This window comes from Phasianus colchicus, chromosome 2 (assembly GCF_987193195.1).
Source record: "Phasianus colchicus chromosome 2, bPhaCol1.hap1.1, whole genome shotgun sequence".
In the NCBI taxonomy this organism is placed as follows: domain Eukaryota; kingdom Metazoa; phylum Chordata; class Aves; order Galliformes; family Phasianidae; genus Phasianus; species Phasianus colchicus.
Genome location: NC_143437.1, coordinates 48,252,524 through 48,269,853, shown reverse-complemented (window position 1 = coordinate 48,269,853; position 17,330 = coordinate 48,252,524).

Genomic DNA, 17,330 nt, shown 5'->3' with positions numbered 1-17,330 from the left:
ACAGTTTTGGTCTTACTATAATTCTAGTTAATTGATTGCTGGTTTGTTTGAGTTAGCACAATTGAAAATGGTAATGTAGACATCCAAGAAATATTTGGGCTAGAATAGTTCATTAATCAAAGTTACAACACATCCAAAAGTTTAAAACACATTAGATTAGGTTGGATATTGATCCCCCTACCTCATTCCCATCTGATACTTAGAAATTATACACCTTCTAGGGGCCTGCTGTACTAATAGAAGAGAGGTTTCATCAGGACCTTGGGTGTGGTACATCAGTCTCTCAATTCCAGGTGAGAACAAACAGAACCCCAGCAAAATAAATATTCACAGAATGGCCAGGGTTGGAAGGGACCTCAAGGATCATCAAGCCCCAACCCCCTGCCACATGCAGGGCCACCAACCTCCTCATTTAATACTAGACCAGGCTGCCCAGGACCCCATCCAATCTGGCCTTGAACACCTCCAGGGACGGGGCATCCACAACCTCTCTGGGCAGCCTGTTCCAGTACCTCACCACTCTCTCTGTAAAGAATTTCCTCCTGATGTCCAACCTAAATCTTCCCTCCCTCAACTTAAAACCATTTCCCCTCTGCAGTTATCAACCCTTGTAAAGAGTTGATTACCCTCCCCTCTGTAGGCTCCCTTTAGGTACTGAAATGCTGAAGTGAGGTCATGTCACAGCCTTCTTTTCTCCAGGCTGAACAAGCCCAGCTCCCTTAGCCTGTCTTCGTAGGAGAAGTGTTCCAATCCCCTGATCATCTTCATGGCCCTCCTCTGGACTCTCTCCAACAGCTCCAACAGACATAACTGGTCTGTATATTCATCGTGGCAATTTGTACTAATACAGTAAGTGAAAAAAATGGCACAGTTATAAGAGGACTTGCAATTCAAGATCTGACAGCGTAGCCCTGGTCCCACAGGTTGATACTGTAGCACAGATGGGACCTGAATATACTTACTATTCAATTGCCTAGTTTTAAATCCCTGTGTAGCATAGTTCATTGTGTGACACAGAGATCTGGGCCTTCATCGCTGTTCAGCTCTCACTGAAGAAATGTAAAGATGGGAAAAGAAAACTTCAAATTTTGCAGTGTAATGAGTGAATAGTAGATGTAATGTAATGAGTGAATAGTAAGCTGGAATATGAGCAATGGTCTCTTGAATTCTAGCTATATGTTTTAGACCTGGAACTATCCTGTTCCCCACTAATGAGCTTGTTTGCTGTCTAATATGGCAGTTGCAAGGCACAGGCTTCATGAAAAAGTTGCATCTGGCTTCAGAAAACAGACAACACTATACAAACCTCTTCTGGAAAGCAAACATATGGCTTGACTCTCTCTTACTAATCTCTCTGGAATGACTGAAAGCAGCTCACCACAAACAGTTCGGGAGAAGTTACATCTCTTATCTTTTTTCTTATACACTTCAGTAGGAAGCTTTACTGTACTTATGAAGGGCTGAACTCAAACAGAGCTGGTCTCTGCCACCTAAGTGCCCCATAGATAGCCACAGTCAGATTTCAAAGTGGAGAAAGATTAATGACAGCTCAGAAAGGAGGTGCTGAAAGACCCAGACTCGTGGCTGATGTGTGTGAAAAGACTGGTGAACAGGGGGTAGTGAGGTCTGAGAAAAAAAGACCCATCACTGAAGTTGGTGAAAACTGCTGACAATAGTTTTTGCACACACAGGCTATTTCTAAACATGAGAAAACTTACTGCTATTAACTGCAATTTTATGTTTCCTCTTCCTATTGTCATAACCACCATCTTCCTGCAATGTTTAAAAAGGAAATCTGGAAGTAGGAAACAAAACAACAGGCAGCCCCACCTTTACGTAAGAAGATTTCTGTGTTCCATGGAACTGTCGTACATAGGTAAGCAGAGTGTTTCTCGTTTCTCATTCACTAATACACTGGACTTCACCCATGAGCTATTATACTGATCAGTGTATTATATCTGATACATTCGATCTCCTTGTCCTAGGATATCAAACCTCAAAACAGATGACAGATGTCACCCCTTAAAATTAATCTAACATATCACAAAAGATAACGATTTTTAAATGTGCAATTAAAGAAACAATTACATCTTTGAATGAACAACCTATTTGTTGGTCAACTAATATGGAAAGCTTGTAGACTCATTTGTCCATCATTTTACTGTGTTGTTCATTTCTGTCACATAAGTTTCCCTCCTCACAGTACAATAAAGAATATACCAAAAGTAAAGGAACAAAAACCCAAACTGTAATATCAGCAGATTGGCTAACTAAATGTAAATTATTATTATTTTTTTTTTTTTAAGACAGACAGTAACGTTTAAGTCATACCTGGATTTGTACGGTTTCCTTGATAAATCAGACATTTCAAAAAAAGGAAGTCTTTGAAATACCATGGCACTTTTCCTTGCTAATCAAGAGGCCACTCCATACTTTCATAGTGCAATTACAAAACTCCTTGAGATGCACATCGTTCTAAAGAGAAGACCAGGCAGAATACTGGCAATGACATACGGACGATAGCACTAGTTGTTTTTTTTTTTTTTCCCCAGAGGGAGGTAAGAGAGATGGCAAGTTTGGCTTTCAGACCTGCAATTTGCACGCCTTAAACAAGACCTCAGTCCCATTTTCCATCACTGAGAGGCCTTTGATTTCCTTGTTCCTGGAACCTGCCAGGAATTTCCCCTGTATTCATGGAATCCACAATGAAACAGTATTCCAGACTGCACAAGAAGAACTTGTACTGTTAATGGGACATAGAAAAAATCACCTTGTATGGGAGCCAGGACAGCATATCACTTGAAACAATGGTCAGTGGCTCAGCCAAGTGTATGCAGCATGGATGGGAAATCCCAGCCCTGAGACAGAAGTCCTCCTGACTGTCCCTCACTCACTTCAGTGAATTCTGTTCCACTGTGCTCAGCAGTGCTTTGTCCTTTATCTTTAGATCACTTCAAGAAAAACAGATTAATAAGAAACATGTGTTTATACCGTTTGAAAAAGACCCTCTTCTTATTAGAGGATCTTATACAGAGGGACCCATGCACTGCATTATGGAAATCATTATCATCTCTTTGAAGCTTCAGTTAATAGCAGCATTTCTGCTACACTGTGGAAGATGAATTGTCTAACCTTGAAAAAACACAGAAATCAAAGTTCAATCCAGTAGGGTTGTTTTTCAGAAATATTTACAGAAAAGGTTTTGATTTAGTTATATCCCTTCACTTTTGTGTTTAAGCCTGGATTTAAACTATGAAGCACAAAATTATTCTGAGAGAAAACATGCTTAATCTTCATAATATTTAAGTCATTCTCTGTAGTTACTGGTTAAAACAGTTGTACCAAGATGGGTGGAGTTTTCCTAGTGGAGGCTCTGAAACTTTCCTTCTAATGAAACTTCATAATTCTTTTGTGAACACGTGATTTTCAGTGCTCTTTGCTGCATTTCAGAATACACATCCTATTATGACAAAACTCCTGGTTTGCTGAAAAAAAAAAGACAAACAGATTTTCTGCATGGTATCAGTTCTGAAGGTGGTTGCGTTTTTTTATTATTTGCTGGAAGATTTCACTGACTATCTCACTGAGTTATAGGAAGTTACTTATTCATAGGCATGCTCAAATCTTTTCAACTGAGGTCACGATGAAAACTCTGACCTTTCATTTTACAGCTGCCAGTTTGAAATATCCAGTAGTAAACTCGACCTAATGGTCTGTTTTGACATTCCCACATGATATTCAGCTACGCAAAACAAACTATATTGATAACGTGAAGATCAGCATCCCAGAATACTAAAAGAGTTTGCTCCATTAGTGTTTTATGTCACTGTTAATAAAGACATAGCAGGGACACAATACTTCAAAAATAAAGCCACAAGTAAAAGCATTAAGTGGACAGACTGCTAGAATTCAGGCAGAAATTGGGCAAGCCCAGAGTTTTAGAAGCTTCTAGCCTACAGTTTCACAGACATAATTGAGGACAACTTGATAGTTTATTAACCTGTCATTCCAAAGGAAGCTGAGAAAACTTAGTGTGTGGTGGTGGCCAACAAAGAGGAAGTCTTACTCTCGCCTTGATTCTCTCCTGTCCTGCTCCCACATCACACACCTGACACTAACTCTGTGAAGGCTCCCATGCCCCTTGGACTCTTCAAAATGTTGCCCTAGCCTAGTAGAAAAATGCCCAGTTCTTCTGCTGAGTAATTCCCCACTGGGGTAGAGGTTAGCCTCCCTTGAGCACGGAAATTGGATACATAGGAAGGCGAACAGCAGCATGACCAAAGAGCAAAATTTTCCCATCTTGGCAGCTGTAAGTCATAGTTTGCTCAGCTACTCAAGGAACTACAACTCAGGAACACCATGACAAGAGTCAAAGAATAAGAGCTCCTCGTATCATTCACGTCAGCTGCTAGAAAGGACACTGACTTCAGCTAACAGTTTGATTTTATGAATTTCATGAAAAAACTAAGCGTATCAAGATGTCCTGCTGCCAAGTTTAGGCAATCCTTAGCAACAGTGTGTTATTTGGTTTGCAGCAGGGAATCTAACCAACAGACATGCAGCCAAGAAGGAGGACTGCATTGTGCTGGACTACATATACATAACAAAAATTTTCTTCTGCAAATAGATCGCAGCTGAGCAAACCAAATAAAGACAGGAGAAATTAAAAAAAAAGAAAGACCACATATATACTACAGGTCAGCAACTGTCCACTAGACATCTTTTTCCCAGCAGCATGGATCTATTAAGAGCACCACTAGCTTACATTGTAATATTCATGATTCTTACAAATGAAAGGCCAAATCCATCAAGGTTGCAGAAGAAACCACTCAAATAAATGAAAATGCACACTAGACACATAAGACTTAAAAAAAATAATATCCCATTCAATGACAATTTTTACTGGAACAATGTACTGTAATTCCAGAAATATCAATTTAAAAAGGACCTGTGGGGTTTACCATTTTGCTTTTTTTTTTTTTGTCGTTTTGTTACAGACATTTGCATGATTGAAAGGGCAACAATTGCTCATTGCTGAGTTAAAGCAAGAGAAAATATTATTATTTCAAAGAGGCTACTCTAAAAGGCACTTCATCTCTCACCAGTATGTAAAGAGCACATAGAGAAATTGGCATTGATAAACCTTAAGTACCTTACCTAGATGTTTATTGATTGAAGATCTACTCCATCAGAGCAGACTGCATTCTGCTGAAGCCTTCTGAACTCCTACTTGTGTTTTTGGTTTGCAGACCACACAAATTTCCCAGAATAAGGAGAATCTCCATCACATTTTAATTTATGAAACATCTGCAGTCAATATGAGAGGTGTATCCCAGAGGAATGGAAAATTATAGTATTCATAACGTGCAGATAAGAAGCAACTGGTGTTGAGGGTAATTAGATTTTGGCAGTGATGAATTTCAACCCACTGCATACTCTAATTAATCTACACAGTGCTCCTGAAGAGAAAAAGAAAAAAAAAAAAAAGGAGAATTGTCCAAGATTCTAAAAGAAAATTAGCACTGAGGGCTGACCTGTAGAAAAAATTAATCATGAATCACTTATAACAGGAGGGGGAGACCATTTTAAATGGATAGCTATTTTGGACTGCTTCTGTGAGTGGACATTCCTGTCCTGGAGCAAGCAAAACTTTTTCTGGTTTCCTTAGTCCAAATGAAAACAGCTTGAGCTCATTTAGAAAGAAAGAGAGGGAAAAAAAAAACCAACACTCTATTCCAGATAAGACCATCCAACTGTCTCCAAACCAGTTACAAATTACGTCTATAGACAAGCCTCAAAACCTAATTTTACACCAACTTGGACATCCGGGGTCCTTCAGTTCAGAAGTATTTTTCACATCTGACAAGTATACTGGTATAATTTTAATCACACTGCCTCTAAAAGGGTACAGTACGTATAGGATTATGCCAAAAGATGACAGCAAATATGGTTCAGTATCTGTACTTGCAAAGGCTAAAACAAGCTAACTTTCCTCAGCTCTGGATAACTTATGTGTGCACGGAGAGGAGGTTAGAAAAATCATGATGAATAAGGAACAATTGTTCATTATTTCTCACCAGATAAACAAATGAATTTATTCAATGGCAGTCTTTAAAACAGATAAAAATAATGGAAATACTTTTCCAACAAGAAATTAAGCTGTCTGACTCACCACTGCATGAAGTTTGGATGCCAGAAGTATTAACAGGTTCAAAATGTGACTGGGCAAGCCAATGGAAGAAAGGTCTATCAAGGATAACCAAACAATGGTTCTAATGTAATGTTAAGAGGAGGAAATGCCTGCAGCACTGGTTGCCAGAAGAAAAGAAAGAGGAAAGGATCAGTGCTCTGTTCTTTAATCTTTCTCTAATTCTTGGTACTGGCCACTGTCTGAGAGATGCTGATGAGATAATCAGCCAGTGTGGTACAGATGTTGGTGTTTTTATGAATTTCCAGTGACTACACCTGTGCTTTAGAGGATTTTAGCAACAGAATACATCAAAAGAAATAACAGTAAGATATTACAGAGTGCAGAACACTGGAGATGGTTCTGGATCTTGCTTTGGACTCAACTCCTTTACGTTAGCCCTTTATAGTAGCAAGTGCCCAGATCAAGTGATTTCTACATTCCCTACATAGAGTTCTGCAGCAATATGGGAGGGATAGTGAGGACAAAGAGAGTAAAATAAGAAGGCCACTATAAATAAGTCAAATCATCCCATGCCCTTTATTAATCTCTTGATATAACCCAGATGAGTGAATGATTTCTTTATGAGAGTCCTGACATTTTGATCACATCTCATTAATTTAATGTTATGGTCATTTTTTCAGATGCTGTATGTTGAGAATGAATTTGCCTTGTAACCATTTGGCTCTGAAACTTGACTGAAATACACAACAAAGTCTTTATGAACGTTCTGGACTCTGCCAATCCAACAAACAAAAATGACAAAAACTTCTCTTGCTTTTCAGTTTATTTCCAAATTTCACTGTGCTTTTTGGACTTGGCAATACATTTTACAGATTAAAAGTCTCTCCAACATATTTTTGGTCCCAGTGCTATTAATATAGGCACTAAAGAGAGGTTCTCAGTTAAGATGAACAGATTCATTTTGCCTAATTTTGACCTCACAGAAATCATGGGATGAAGAGTTCAGCTTCAGCTTTTCATGTTATCATTTACGTTTATAAAGGAAAAGAAAAGAGAAAAGAGAAAAGAAAATGCAAAATAGATTGCAGTGAAAAATACAAAACAATTCAGAAGAAAGAACACATAATGAGGAAATGAGGACTAAGGTCACCTACTTGTGCTGGGCCAGTTCCTGTGGGACAGCAGAGAGCCTGCCATCTCTGCAACAGAATATAAGACTCTATTTAAAAATGCAACCAAAACAAAACTATATCACATGGGGGAAATCATGAATTTAAACTGCAGGAGAAATATAATGTTGTAATAATTACATCAATAAAAAGAAAACAATAAGGAGAACAGTGGGCCATACTTCTTGTCAAAAACAAGATTGTTTTAAAATGCAGTTTTATGTAAACAATTGAAATTATTTCTATGTCTATTCTTACATTAAAATTTACATTTTTAAAAAAGATAAAAATTCACAGAGTTGCAAGGTAATAAAAGTACACTTTAAGACATTCTACCTTAAAAAATGCAAGAACAAATATACAGCACAGAACAATAAGCTATTAATTAGCATTATAATTACATTATATATTATAAATACCATGTCATTTACAAGTTACAAAATGCTACACAAATCATACATCCTCTAGCAGTCAAATAGTTAGAGAAATCAAAATGTGAACACAAAAACAGGATCCACTGAACCAGTCTGCTTAAAGCACCTCTTCTGATATCCAGTGACTTTCAAGAAAGGGATGCTGTGAATGGATTTCAGTGCAGCTTTCTAACTATTTGTGGAATATTCAACAATAAAAATCACCCTACAGTGTAGCTGTAGCAGAACATTTCAAGAATCAAAAGTTTTTATTCTCTGTTCAGAGACAAGTAAACAGGAGTATTTTTCTACTGAGATACAGTGAGCATACAAACTTCAGGAATGGCATACCTGAGTAACATGCACTTGTTGAAAGTATTTCAGAAAAAGTAGATAAAAATAAGGCTGAAAAATCATGTAAAGGGCTGAAATAATCACCTTGCAATACTACTCCTGAGTTTAGATATTGTATAAGAAATTTATACTTTCTAGAAATAAGTACAGATATATATATATTAATTCTATGAACAGTAGAAGCAAATAAATGGTATATATAAAAAATATAAATAACAAATATACATATATATGTATATAAATATATCTTTTTTCAGGAAATGCTAAATGCTCATTAAAAGGAATAAGAGATTCACATGAACAACATTGGAAGATGAGGAAGCGGAAAGTTTTTGTTTTTCTCAGAAAGCAAGGCTTATACAGTCACATTTCCCACTCCCAAACATTTTGAGAACCTCTTGACATGTTTCAACCAAAGTTAAATAGAAGATAAAAGCCTTAAAGATTATTTTAAACCACAAGTTTTATTTAATTAGAGTTTAGCAAAATGTATGATATGAAATAAATGCTTCCACTACAGGAAAAGCTGTCCTAGATTCCCATCCAGCCTTTCCATTCAACAACTGCTTGAATGCAAACTAGCCGGGGAATATAGGTAACCCCACCATCACTGACTTGAGGATGTGAGCCCTTCTCTAGGATACTGAAAACCTCAAACCGGTTCCCTTCTCTTCTGGAGACAACTTGAAGATGTATTTACTTTCAAGAATAGGATCAGAACATGAATATCTAGGACACACAGTTACTTGGATTTTCAGTCTAAATCTAAAGTAGAAAACACAACCAGAAAACAGAGGAGAGAGAGCAGTGCTATCGTTTGCTCACTTGCATGATCAGTAGACCAATTCTAATATTTTCCAAGGATCTACTACAGCTCAAAAGGCCTAATTCTAAGCAATAGGAGGGAATGGTATCTGCGAGGAGGTCTGAGCTGAAACATCCCCAATAGGACAAGAACCATGGACCAACAAGCCAGGACTCCAACAGACAGACTATTAGACAAACAGACAGTCCATCTGACAGAATTTCTAAAGCCAAACTTCTGATTTCTTTATTATTTCTCTCTGTTCTCTTTCACTAGTTCCTAAAATAAAATACTCCAACAGTGAAGAACTAATTCTATGCTGGACACAGCAACCCTCCTTCATCTTTCCATCATCGTCTGTACCACATAGCACAGTGTGAGATTACTCTGTTGGAGTTTTTGTGCCTAATGAAGACAATAATGAACACATTTATATACAAAGCCATATGAACAATGGCGGTCTGTAAAATACACTTCTGCAGTGGGAGATGCCAAAATCATTTTTCCCATTGTTTCTTCAATCAGTGAAGAAATACAGAAAAGACAAAAAGAAAAGGCACTAATTTATGCCTCCATTTCACACCCACCCACATATCTCAGTGGGATTTCTGTAAATAATGTAAGGCCTCCCCAGTGTTTAAGATGCAGAGCCTCCAAATACAACAGCAGAACTCTATAGCCAATAAAAAATTTGAATTAAAATGGAAACTAGTTTATTTCACCATAAAGAACGCTTTCTGCATCTGGCACTGTAATTGAATTCACTTCTGTAGGTAGTACTACAAGAACTGTCAGATGCATTCTGCTGTTCCTATGACAAAAGTAGACAACATTTTCTTGTTCATTATTGTTCAGTGAACAGGTTGTTTTAGAGCACACTTTAACAAATGACATCTACATTTTGCAAGCAGTTTTGAGTGCAAGCATGTGTCAGATATTATAAGAAAAAAACATTTTTGTCAACATATTTTTCCATTTACTCATCTGCTTCTTGATTTTTCTATGGAACAGCAAAACAAAGCCATGCTATGTTCTCAGCAGGGCTATTTTCACAGTGGAACAAGTTTCAGAGTATTGACTTGGTACACTTCCACTATTAAAAACATAAAAATACAAAACCAATTCCTTGTCCTTGCTTCAAAGGGCTAAAAAACAGAATTTCTAATGATATTCCCAATATTACAGTAAGTAAAACACTGCAAAAGCAAAGGTTTAGTGTATATAACAGAAGAAGGAAGACACAATGAAAGCAATGCCTGTGTTTATTTTACACAGAATTTGCACTCAAATGTCACTGACTTCAATACAAATTCCATTTCTAATATATCAAGTAGGAGACTGATGTTGTGGGAACTGTACAATAAAGGATAAAATTAGCCAGACAAATGACCAGTGTCATTGGAAGTGTAGGATGGCAATATTAGACTCCTTTTGCCCTATCTGCCTTATAAGGACTTTTCCCATATCCTCTTCTCTTATCCATTTAAATGAATGAATTTGCAATAGGAAAGCATTAGGTTCCCTAGCTACAGTAAACACAGGTGGACAAAACAGACTAAAAGTTCATTTCTTATGATCTTATATTCAAAGAAGATAAAAAAGCTCACGCTGGGACTTGGTCTAGAGTTTTGGAACACAGCTAGCTTTCACTGCTTGTCTGGCCTTTGTACAGAGTACCAAAAACTATCAATACAATATGCAGAAATTACATCAGCCCTTTGATATGGAGGGTGAGGGATGGCTTGCTTGGGATATTTGTTTTAGTGATATCACAATTACACATTGTGTGGTTTGAATTAAATACATTCTTTTGAGTTTAAAAAATGCTATTGATCTTTCAAAATATTCTTTTAATTTTGGCTGGCACTCCACTGTGTATTCCCTAGCACTTCTGCCTTTTAAATGGGTTCACAGCTGATGCAGTAAGCAAATTAAAAGACATATACATCACAGGATTTTATTTGTTTGTATGTTTGTTTTAAGCCACTCAGAATTAAATGTCAGTTCCTGGGAACTGCAATGGTGAGAGAAAAATGGAACGTGCAAGATTATTATGAGTTAAACCAATATGGAATAAGAAGTGTCAATAAGAATTATGTCTTAAAATGACTGTACCTCCAGAAAATAGATTACCAGTTTATGCCTCTGATTACAATAGAACAGAATAAGATTAAAACATCTGCAGCTTTCTTGCACTGAACTGAACAGCCACTGACACCAATGCTCATTTAATTTTACGTAGGCTTTACCAGTTGAGACAGATGTTCTAGGAACCAGTATAGCATATTAACGAGAACTAGATTTATTCTAAATAAACTCTGAATTAATAAACTATCTTAAAACTTATTACTCTAAATGGTCTTCTCAAAACTCAGTTGTTTCATTCTGATTTCATGTTTCCATTTTATTTAACTGATTTATCATCCCTATTTTCAAGTGAATGAAAATAGGATTAATATCTTCAAAAGTATTTTTGTTTGAAACTGACTACAAAAAAAAAGAAGTTTTCCATCTGAATTGACTGTCGCTCTTTTTCCTCCCTCCAAACTTCCAAGTCATTCAGTTTCAAAATCTTATTTCCACAGAGTTGCACTGACTGAAACAAAACTACTTTTGAACATGTGATGCATTAGATGAACTAGTTTAAACTCGTAAGTTTTATTTTAAGTTAATAGTGAGGACAGACTATCCTCATTTTTAAATTGGCATTTCCCATCTGGTTCAAATAAGTTCAGCACTCTCTTCCACATGAATTTATTTTTATCTTTGTTATATCCCAAGCTCCCTTCCATCTACAGTGATACAGTAGCAGGACCACAGCTCATGCCCAAGCCAATGTGTTACAAATCACTGGAGAAAAAGAGCGCTGCCAGAAGCATGAAATGACTCGATCTTTTTTGGTTAACCTTTTCAGTATTCTTCATGGTTGAGAGTCAGGGAGAGCCCTGTCATGCTCTGTTTTCTCTTGCTGCCTTGCAGTGAGGAAGAACTTGAGCACTGCTTAGATATATTTGTAGGACTGTGTACTGGCACGTGATCAGTAGGGAAGGACATTGTTGAAGATTTAAAATTACCAAATATCATAAACATATGAAAGATATTGTTATAAGTATTGTAAGAAATGTTGTTAGACAGCCATCAGTAGTTCCCCAGTTTTCCCAGCTTCCTTGCTTTACTATCAAGACTGGCCATCAATGTTTGAATGAAGAGAATGAGCTAATTAAGGACATCCTTGTACTAAAAGTAGTAAAGAGAAAGACAAAGAACACAGACTGCTAAGTACTGCTGAATCAACAAAGAGATAAGAGCATGGGGTAGTCTCACAGTATGAAAGAAGTTGGAATAAACACTTTCCTTTAGCAGGCAGCCTCTCTGCAAATTAAAAAAAGGTACAGGGAAATATCCCACAACAGATTCTTGCTGTAGTTTTATAACTAATGAGCTAATGGACTGTCCTAACAGTGGGTTTATTTAGCATTTGCCCAACTCTCACTTGGTCTGATTTCTGTTGAGCACTATGTACTTAGGTGACAGAAATTACTAGAGGTAAAACTTACATTTAGTATATATATTTCCATTGTAATTTCTGTAATTTGTAAGTATCATAACAAAGACTACAGTTTGGGGATAAGAGGATTTTTTTCCTGCCAAGTGTCCAGAATCCATGTCCAGAAAGTGTAATGAAAAATAATAATATTTCTAAGCAATAATAATGATAATTACATTTAACAATAACGACCTTTAAAAAAAAAAGAGTCTGATCACAGCAGTTTTTGATTTAAACCAAACTGCACTCTGCATATGTGGTTGTTACTATGGTAACAAAACACCTGGGATAAACTGCTGGGCCACTGAAAAAAACAGTTTTATTATTGACTTCAAGAGGGTAATGTTTGCCTTTTTGCCACACAGGACAACAGATGAGCTGTGGTATTTGCAAGTTCAGTAGTTTACATGGAAAACTGTGTAGTCAAAATAGGTATTTTCTTCATTACACAGACAGAATGTCATATGTGCTCTGTATTTATATATTTTTCTGCAACCAAGAGCAAGGACACATGAACTTAAAAGTTCTGGCACTCCACTGGTATAAAAATATACCTTCCCACTTAAGAAAACAGTTCAGTCAATTTTCTGAATGAGTTTTACACAATTGAAAGCGTGTGTTCCTAATGTGAAACCCAGACGCACAAGCCGCCTCTCACTGATGTGAATGTAACACTTGCCAAAGTCTAAACCTCCACAGAACAGCACTGTGTAATACATGGACATATAGCACGGGATTACAGTAGCAATATCAGTGTTAGAATATTGGTTACTTATGGCAGACACACATACAAAAACATTGGTAGAGGCGTAGGCTGATTGTTAATCACCTTAAACCTCAGCAAATACAAAAGCTTTGGTCATATTTCTATCATTGGTAAGCACATTGTTTCTCATCATGAAATGTCTGAAGGGATGCTCTCCTCAACAAAGTAAATGGGAAAAAAAAAACCGACAAAAATAATCCTTTTAGGTAAAGTATCTGTTATCTGCATTCAGAGCTCCCATGCCTTCTACAGGTAATCCTTCCAAAAATCTCTGAACTGTCAGTACAACTAAGTTGCTGCTTCCAATACATTGAAACTTCAACTCTGCCTGCCTGATTGGTGACAGAGAGAACTCCCATTGATCCAACATGGGATTGAGTTGCTAGAAGTCAGCAAGTCAATTCTGGGAAAATCCACTGCAGGCAAAGGTGGTCAGGCTGTTGATCAGGGAATGGTTTAAGGCAACGATGACATGGATAGGTGGTTGAGAGAGAATAATGGGAAGGTTACTAGCTACACAAGCATTGCCCAATGTGCGTTCTGGTCTGCAGAACCTGCCCCACAAAATGTGAGACCACTGCATGGTGGTTGCCCACCCTTAGATCAGTAGAGTGGCAACAACACTAACAGCAGTTTTATTAATAAATTAGATGCTGAAGGGCAACACACACAGCTATTTCATCCTTTTTCTTTTTTTCCCCCTTCCACAGTTACTATAGTTCTTCTTCATAGTTTTAAATGACTTTTTATATCTTTTGGCATTTAAGAAGCAAATAGCATTTTCCTTGCAGCTGTCCCCAGGATTCCTACTACTACTTGCATCACTGCTGGGACAACAGGTTTCCAAAACAGCTCTTGAATTTAAGTGCATTCTGTTCAGGAGCTGGCATTTCTCATACTTGCTGCAAACTAAAACATGGAGTTCTGGATACTCATTCCACGCAAATGTCAGATCCCAGATGTCTCCAGCTACAGGCTCCTTTGGTTTATATAAATTACCAGCCAACCCTGTAGCAAAGTCAAGGCCTTAAGTTATTTTAAAGAAGTTTGTCCTTACCAAGTTCTTCATTTTATTTATTTTTTTTTTAAACAAGTGCTCATAACCTTTCATACTTCTGTTAGCTTTCCACAGCTCAGCACAGATCATATTGGAGTTGGACTCGGTGATCCTTGTGAGTCCCTTCCAATTTGGGGTATTCTATGATGCTACATGTGAATTCATCCCTCAAATCTAATATTAACCTCCAGCTGATTTGAGCATTTAAGATTTACAGTTGAAGATCATGCACAAGATATATATAATATCCAGGTAGGTATAAGACCCCAATAAATGAAATAAATTCTCTTAGGTAAACCTTGCAATTTCTGTGTAGACAGGCTCACTGATTAACGGAAGAATGTTGCTGAGATGACAAGGTAGAGATCACCACCTCACTGCTTTATGAAAACAACTGAAAGAGAAGATTGCACTGTAGTTGCTGTTTTAGAGCTATAATTAGCATAGAGCCTAATATAATATTGATATAATACAAAGCAATGCAATCTAATGCAATACAAATGGTAAAATGCTACTGTTTTAGATAAATTCCAACAACGTCACAATCAAAAATAACTAAATAATAATTCAGAAGTTTAGGTCAGTCTTCATTTGCAGTTACATGCATTTACGTATTTTTCCTAGAATACTTATCTGTACATTATTCATATTGGAGCAATTTAAAAAATTCCTCCTCAGCCATGCCTTATCATGTCATAATTATTCATCTTCTTGAAGCCTTCTAGCAGCCTCTGGTTACAACACCTTGACATTTTCTAATAAATTATAAAGTGAAAGGATAATTTTGTCTCCCTAACCAATCAATCCTCAGCTTCTTAGCAAAACTTAACTTCAAAATTACTGTGTACTAGTCTATAATGAGCTGGACTCCAATAATCAGTTCACCTCAAATTTTCCCAGGAAATAACCAACACATCTAAATGCTTTCTTGTTTTAACCAAACAGGAGAAGCCCTAAAATATTTGAAAACTACATTTCCTATAGATTTTTGGCTAACATCTACTGAGATAAATAAAAATAGTCCATTGACTTCATGGCTACTAATGATAGGAGGCACAAAATTACATAAAGAGCAGGAGCAAACAATGCAAAGTTTTGGTCTTCCTACTGTACAGCAATAAAGCCCATGGCTTTTTAACAGTGGTTGCAGGAGAAATAGGAGTGAATATTCCTATGTAAAATCCAGTTTTGTGGAGCTTAGTCTAATCTGAATCAATCTTTTATAAAAGCAACAGTTTGAAGTTCGTTTAAATTCAGGTGTCTGCAGTATCTACAAACATGTGTTCTGTCTTATGCAGACAAGGCCAGTGAGATGTTTTAGGTGTCAAGGGGGAAAGTTCTCACATTTCTCAAATGGCAGAGGGAAGATTTATAAAGTTTTTACTGGCCTGAAGGAAAGAAAGAAAGCAGAAACATCTGCCAGAACCATGAGTGGATTGTTGGCTAAATTCATTCAACAGGGGAGTCTGAAATATATCATCTCTGCTTTAGCAGTAGGCGTTAGTGGAACCATCAAAAATAATTACTACAGAGGGGTCCAGGACATACCTATAGGGAATAAAATTAATCTGACAGTGTAAAATAATTCTGCAAAATATGGATAGAGAAATCAGCACTTCTTACAGTATTCTAACACAATGTACTATCTTTCTTATAAAACAAGAGCAGAAATACTTTTCATTTGAACTTGGAATATTACTTATGAATGTGTCATTAGAAAAGGGAAAAGTCACAGGCAACAGAGATGGCTACAGATACACCTATAGTCACACTACTCAGAAACTGTGGTTTACTCAAAGATACAAGCATGGATTTTAGACACTGATATAAGTAGGGATGTCTCTACTATGTTTTAGAAACTCACCTGCACTAAGACTAGCAAACATAAGAGGAAAAATAAGGCTTCAAACAAGTGAAGATTGGTGAACTGTACACATTTAAACAACCCTTTCCTTTTTCTCTTTGTACTAAGATCGAAAGGAGGATCTGCAGCTCCCAAGTTGAGCTACTGCAAGTGTTTTTGTGCTAGCCACTTGGCACAATCCTATAAACAATGTACAAACACCATAGGAACAATGACGTGGCCATTTCCCACAACAGTTCTATCTTTCTTCTCGTAAACAAACCCAAGGCTGCACATACCCTTCAGAACTGCGGCCTCTCCTCAGGAGCTCACATGAAAGCCTTTCGACTGTGTTTTGCATTAGCTTATTTTCAGTGCCAAACAGCCTCCAGATTCCCAAAGCACATACCGTAAAACCTTTCTCTGGAAGCAGAGCAAGAGAGGAGCAAGCAGGGTCACATGCTGTTAGAGATTCATCCACGTGTGTTGGACAGAATCAGCCCCTCAGATTGTCTCTTGGGGTAGAGAAGACTCTTCTCTGATGTATGATTAATGGTCAGCTCTCTTAAAGATATATTTTTCTGGAGAACACTGAGAAGATATTGCATTATTTCAAGAATATCTCCATGAATATGAATACAACCAGCTTGAGTGTTTGGAAATGGCTACACCCACATCCAGAGATGCTTGTTTAAATTAGGGTGTTACAATTCTGGCCTTCTGACTGCACTGACATTTCCAGAGCTAAACCTGTCAGGCTCCAGGCACATGTAATTCTCCAGGGCTGTTGAAAATTGATTAATTCCATTTTAATGATGGTAAAACTCTCAAGTGAAATATTATATGGAAATTATTTTAGTTCCTTCCTTTCTGAGGGGCAGCTCATATGCTGCCCCTTTGTAGGTACTACTGAAGAGGAACTCTGAAAATGAGAGGTAATAATGTTTAGGCTCATGTAAAAGGAGCATGAAAGGTATTCAGAACTGTTTTTTCACCTATACCTCCATCATCCTTGCATGAGACCAGCTACAAACATTCAAAGGCAAAGATACTTAGCATGCAAAAGAAGTAATAAAAAATGCCACAAGCCTATCCTAGAAATTTTTGCAAGATTTTTTTTTTTTTTTTTTTTTGCAATTTTACCTATTTATGTTTGGTTTTTCCTTGTCTGAATTCTGCAAAATTTTCCACTTCACCTTTCTACAACAGTACCTTTCCATGGAGA